This window comes from Megascapheus bottae, chromosome 1 (genome assembly GCF_031878675.1).
Source record: "Megascapheus bottae isolate mThoBot1 chromosome 1, mThoBot2.hap1, whole genome shotgun sequence".
In the NCBI taxonomy this organism is placed as follows: Eukaryota; Metazoa; Chordata; class Mammalia; order Rodentia; family Geomyidae; genus Megascapheus; species Megascapheus bottae.
Window position 1 is genome coordinate 6,565,001 of NC_143509.1, and position 7,344 is coordinate 6,572,344.

The window sequence follows — 7,344 nt, forward strand, 5'->3', positions numbered from 1 at the left end:
TTTTTCCTGACCCAAAACACTAACACATGAAGAAAAGCTCAACATCTCTGGTCATAAAAGAAATGCAAATCAGAACAGCTCTAAAATTCCACCTCACTCTAGTTAGAATGGCCAGGATCAAGAAAACTAATAACAACAGATGCTGGAGGGGATGTGGCCAGGAGGGATCACTTCTACACTGTTGGTGGGAGTGCAAACTCGTTCAACCACTATGGAAAGCAGTATGGCAGTTCCTCAAAAGACTAAACAGAGAGCTCCTCTATGACCCAGCAATTCCACTACTAGGCATTTACCCAATTGTCCAGAAACAAGGGCATACTAAATCCACCAGGACAACAATGTTCATTGCAGCACTATTTACCATAGCAAAGATATAGAACCAATCTAGATGTCCCTCAGTTGATGAGTGGATCAAGAAGTTGTGGTATTTGTACACAATGGAATTCTATGCTGCTGTCAGAAAGAATGACATCGCCTCATTTGTTAGGAAATGGAAAGACTTAGAAAAAATAATATTAAGTGAAGCTAGACTCAAAGGAAGATAGGCTCAATGGTTTCCCTCAGTTTCATTATCAGTAGAAACCTTGGTCTCTCCTAGCAGAGATTTGCAATAGAGCAAAACCTTTATACATAAGGCAATATAGTATGACACTAAATGAAAGAAATTCTAGGATATAGAAACAAAATCCATATAATGAGTGATTGTTTTCCTTTATGTAGTATGTTATCTCTCATCTCTTTTGTTGTCCCTTGGTTATCTCATATTGTTAGAATATCTCACATTGTTATCTGATATATTGGACACATTTGTATTTGGTTATTTGAAAGTGGATAGGGAAGGTGGGAAAACAAGATGAGGGGTGGGAGTGGTGGGGAGAGAAATGGGGACCAAGGCATAAGAAAGGTATCAATGTATGTGAATTAATGCACCTTCTTTCTGGTGAATATATTGTAACCCTTCTATTCATTACAAGAAAAATATATGAAAAAAGCCACACCTTCCAAAATACTCCCCCTCTCCATCCACCAACAGAGACATTAATAGACACACTTTGTATTGTACATGCATATTGAATATTGTGAGAAACTTCTCCACTGTTTGTTTACTGATTCCATGGGATTGAATCCTTCCTGCTAGTCCCCCATTCAATACACTGATATTCTAGGTATTTCCCTTATGAATTGTCTGGGAATTGTCCAAAGGGTTTGTAACATGGAATTGCCTTCCTGTATAGCCTATATTTAGTCATACTTTTCATCTTGTCATCTATGCACAGACTCAACCAGTTTGGTTTACAAAAGACCTGCTTCAAAACTATTAGGCATTTGTTCCCTTCACCACCCCTTCCACGTTAGTGGGTCCTTAGACCCCTTCCCTTTCCTATTTCAAATAATCCAGCGTATATACAATACGCCAGGGAACACATTCAAGTATAGTAACAATATGAGATTAACCAAAGGGCAACAAAGGAGTAGAGAAATAACATAGTACATTAAGAACAACTATCACAAAAGATAAAGCTCTTGTTTCCATAACCCTGAGATCTTTTGATTTAGTCTCATCCTACATGACCTAATGAATCTAGGTTTTGTGCTATTGTAATCCTCTGCTAGAAGAGTCCTAGATGTGTACTAATTATTGCCAATGAGAGAAACCAGTGAGCCTATGTTCCTTTGGGTCTGCCTTACTTAGGTTACTTAATATGTTTTTACTTTTTATTTCGTCTTTGCTTTGGTTTATTTCCAGTTGTCACTGTTTTTGATTTCTGTACTCTTTGTTTTGAATGTAAACTTATCTGATTTGGGGAAGGAAAAGGGAATCACAGAAACAGTATAACCAAGAGTGAACCAATTCAACAGATACTCACTGGACAATATGCTGAAAATGAACTTTATAACTAGGGAGGGCACTGAGAGAGGGAAAATGGTGAGAAAATGGAGTAGGTAACACTATTTTCAAAGCAATGTTCTCATTATCTTAATTATGTAACTGTAACCCACCTGTACATAACCTTTACAATAAAATTCAAATGAAAAGCAAGTTGACTGCAATTTTTAAAATTCCATTTTTATTCCACACATGAAGTCTTTTTTCCCCTACCATTATGTGTATGGTTTTCTGAGGTTAATGTTGAAAATTTGGCAACTATAATTTTGTTTTCATTTTTATAATCAATGCTTATGAAAAATATTTCACCTACCTCATTCAGTTGAGTCCAGTGTACATAATGATATACACTTGCCATGTAATAATAGTCATTTATATAAAAAGAGGGGAAGTTTTGATTTATATTTTTCATACATGATGTAAATTAAATTATTTTAAAAGCTAAAAAAAAGAATAGTTCTGTCTAACTGGGGTCTTTGATTCTTCCATATGCAACTTTAGTGTATGTGCTTTAACTTCTTTGAGGTCTTTGAGGTCTTTGATCCAGTATAATGGAGCCTGAATGATTGCGTTGAGCTTCCAGATTTTTGTGTTGAACATCCTCCTGGATTGTTCTATCTGCTAATTATTGTTCTGCTTAAACGGGGCGTATCTGCTAAGAATTGTTCTATCAACTAAAAATAGTTCGGTCTTTCATTCTTCCATATGCAACTTTAGTGAATCTGCCTTTACTTTTTCGAGGTCTTTGACCCTGTATATTGGAGAATGAATGTTCGAGGTTTACTTCCACCTGCATTGTTCTGCCACTAAGAGTTGTTCTGTCTAAATGGCGTCTTTTATTCTTCCACCTGCAACTTCAGTGTATCTGCTTTTACTTCTTTCAGCTATTTGACCAAGTAAAATGGAGACTGGATTTTTGCGTTGAACCTTCTGTTCCATTGCTCTATCTGGGAAGAAAAGTTCTGTCTAAACGGGGTCTTTTATTCTTCCATATGCAACTTCAGTGTATCTGCATTTACTTCTTCGAAGTCTTTGATCCAGTGTAATGGAGACAGGATTTTGGCGTTGAACTTTCTCCTTCATTATTTGATCTGCTAAGTATTGTTCTGTCTAAATGGGGACTTTTAGTCTACCATATGCAAATTCAGTGTATATACGTTTACTTTTCGAGGTACTTGATCGATAAAACGGAGACTTGATTTTTAGGTGGACATTACTCCTGCATTGTTCCATCTGCTAAGTATTGTTCTGTCTAGGCGAGGTCTTATATTCTTCAATGTGCATCTTTAGTGTATCTGCTTTTACTTCTTCTAAGTCTTTTACCCAGTATAATGAAGACTGGATTTTTGCGTTGACCTTCCACCTGCATTGTTTTATCTGCTAATGTTTTGTATAGTCTTTTTTATTGTAATTAATACAAGGGTTACATTATATTTGCCAGATAGGAGGTGAATTACTTCACAAACATTGATGCTCCCTCATGTTTTTGTCTCCATTTCCCTCCTCCCACGCTGTCCCCTCATCTTGTTTTCCCCTATCCTATTTCAAATAAACATATATACCATATACCAGATAACAAGGTAAGATACTGTTACAATATGAGATAACCAAGGGACAACAAAAGCGATGAGAAATAACATAGTACATTAAGAACAATAATCACACATTGTATGGCTCTTGCTTCCATATCCTGGAGGTCCTTTCGTTTAGCCTCATCCTATATGGCCTTATGTATCTAGGTTTTGCCCTATGTAAACTGCTAGGAGAGACTAAGGTTTATACTAATTATGACAAATGAGGGAAACCATTGAACCTATGTTCCTTTGAGTCTGGCTTACTTCACTTTTTTCCAAGTCTTTGCATTTCCTTGCAAATGGGGATATGTCATTCTTTCTGATTGCAGCATAGAATTCCATTGTGTATAAATACCACATCTTGTTGATCCACCCATCAACTGAGGAGCATCTGAGTTGGTTCCATATCTTTGCTATGGTAAATAGTGCTGCAATGAACATCGTTGTACTAGTGGGTTTAGTGTGTCCTTGGTTCTATCCAGTTACTTTTTATGTATGAAGATGTTTAATCTCTGTGGAAAATGGTAATTGCATTGGCCATCAAAAAAATTCAACATTTTCTTATGTCATCATTTGATCTTATTTCTTACTCTCCCTTAGATTAATTTTAATGCTTCTAGAGCTTGACGTGCAATAAAAAATTTCTGAGTTATAAAAAATAAAATCCATTGAATGCTTTTAAATTTTAAAGTAGTTGTGCTAAAGTGCAGTATTTTAACATATCCTTTTTGTTTATAATGTATCTTAATTGCATATCTGTCATTCTCCCTACCCATCTATTAGATACCTACCTATCTCCTAAAATTTCCATTTTTCACATACATATAATTGAATATTATGACCATATTTGGTCAGCATTACTCTCTCCATTTGTCTACCAGTCTACATTTAATCCTACAGCTCAGACAAAACATGTTTTGGCTTTCAAATGTTCCTTTGTTAAACTGCTGTTTGATTGTTTAAGAAGTTTCACCAGGGAAACCCATCCTAGTATGTATCATGCTTTCATCAGTCTGACTGCACATATGCATACAGACTTGTGTGTGTGTTTCATATGGGTTTATAGTTTGAATTCTATAATTTAAAATAATTATTTAATATATTCAAACAAATAGGTGTTTTGAAAATTAGAAATGTTGTAAATAAGAATTAGTAGATTCAGTAGTGAAAATATATACGTTTTTTCAATTATATGTTCAAATGTGTTCCTGCTGAAAGGATCTGCCATTTGTAATATTTTTGTCTTCCTTTGTTATACTTAGAATAACCAAAGTGGTTTCACTTTAATTTTATATTTGGTTATTACCAAGATCAAGATATGTTGAAGTTGTAGCTGGTTATTTCTAACATCTTATGTGCAAAATAGTGGAGGTGCAGAGATACAATTAGACATTTAGCACTGTGCTTTTATAATTTCGCATTATATTGAAGCTGAGGAACAATTATGGTTAGTTTTTTTAACTTTATGGCTTTTTCTATTGCCAGAAACTTTCTCCACCATCTTTGTGATCTATGATATGACTGGTCTTTCAGGATATCCCTGTGGTCTGGGAATGTTGCCAGCTCAAGAAGGAGGTCAATTCTTAGTGCTCTTAAACTGTCATTTGTTTGCTCATGCCATCTTATATCTCTCCCTGCTCAGACTACGGCTTGGAAAGCCCAGTGGGAGAATTTATGTCTACATAGTTATGTTTGTATTTCCATTACCATGTCCATAGCTTTGGGTATGCAGTTACTGAGTCTTTGCTCTTGTACTCTTTGGACTTAATAGCCACATATTAGGGATACCATGCGCCTTTTGTTCCTTAGGTCTTGACTTGTCTCACTCAACATGATTTGCTCTAGGTTCATCCATATCCCTGTGAATGCCATTATTTTATCTTGTCTGTTGACTATGTAGAATTCCATTGTGTATATATACCACATTTTCTGTATCCATTCATCTGCAGTAGGACGTCTGGATTGTTTCCATTGCCTGGCTATTCTGAATAGTGCAGAGATGAACATAGCTGAGCAGGTGTCTTTATAATATCCTGGGTCATGCTGTTCAGGATAGATGCCCAGAAGTGGTATGGCGGGATCATAGGGAAGGTCTACTTTCAGTTCTTTAAGGAACCTCCGCACTGCTTTCCAGAGTGGCTGAACTAATCTACATTCCCATCAGCAGTACAGTAGGGTTCCTTTTTCTCCACAACCCTGCCAGCAACTGTCATTGTCTGAGTTCAAAATCTTGGCCATTCTTTTTGGGGTAAGGTGGTATCTTAGGGTTGTTTTTATTTGCACTTCCTTTATGACCATAAGTGATGAACATTTTCTCATATGTTTTTCTGCCATTTTAATCTCTTCTTCTGATAGGTCTCTCTTTATTTCCCTTGCCCATTTAGTGAATGATTTATTGGGTTTTCGGGGGATTAATTTCTTGTGTTCCCTGTATATACTAGATATTAAGCATTTGTCAGATGTATTGCTGGTGAATATCTTTTCCCAGTTGGTTGGCTGTCTCTGTACTTTTGCAACTATGTTTTTATCTGTACAGAAACTTTTTAATTTTAGGTAGTCCCATTTTTCGAGTCTCTCCAATCTGTTGTGACCCTGGATTCTGTTCAGGAATCTTTTGCCTGTGCCTATGAGTTCCAGTGTCTCTCCTACTTTATCATGTAGCAGTTTCATGGTTTCTAGTCTGACTTTGAGGTCTTTGATCCACTTTGAGTTAATGCTTGTGCATGGTGAAAGGCTAGGGTCAATTTTTAGTTTTCTGCATGTGGCTTCCCAGTTTTTCCAGACCAATAATTGAATAGACTGTGTTTGTTCCATTTTATTTCTTTGGCTCTCATCGGGGTCTTTTATTTATCCACGTGCAACTTCTGTGTATTTGCCTTTATTTTCGACTTCTTTGATCCAGTATAAATGGATTTTTGCATCGAACTTCATGTTGCATGGTTCCATCTGCAAAGAATTGCGCTTTCTAAATGGGGTCTTTTATTCTTCCATATACACGTTCAGTGTATCTGATTTTATTTCTTCGCGGTCTTTGATCCAGGATAATGCAACCTCCATTTTTGCGTTGAACTTCCTCCTGCCTTGTTCTCTCTGCTAAGAATTGTTTTGTTTGAAAGATGTCTTTTATTCTTCCCACTGCAACTTCACTGTATCTGCTTTTACTTCATCCCGGTGGTTGATCCAGTATAATGGAAACTGGATTTTTGCGTTGAACTTTCTCAGGCATTGTTTTATGTGCTAAGAATTGTTCGGTCTCAACGCGGTCATTTATTTATCCATGTGCAACTTCAGTGTTTCTGCTTTTACTTCTTCGACGTCTTTGATCCAGTATTATGGAGACCTGATTTTTGTATTGACCTTCATGTTGCATTGTTCTATCTGCAAAGAATTGCACTGTCTAAACCGGGTCTTTTATTCTTTCCTCTGCAACTTTAGTGTATCTGCTTTCACTTATTCGAGGTCTTTGATCCATTATAATGAAGACTGGTTTTCTGCGTTGTACTTCCTCCTGCATTGTTCTATCTGTTAAGTATTGTTCTGTCTAAACAAGGTCTTTTATTCTTCCATATGCAACTTCAGTGTAACTGCTTTTACTCCTTTGAGGTATTTCTCCAGTATAATGTAAACTGAATTTTTGCATTGATCTTTGTCCTGCATACTTCTATCTGCTAGGAATTTTTCTGACTGAACGGAGATTTTTAATGGTCCCTGGGCAACTTCAGTATACCTGCTTTCACTTAATTGAGGCCTTTGATCCAGTATAGTGGAGACTGAATTTTTGTATTCAACTTCCTCCTGCATTGTTCTATCTGTTAAGAATTGCTCTATCTATACGGGAGCTTTTATTCGTCCATATGCAACTTCAGTGTGTCTGGTTTTCCT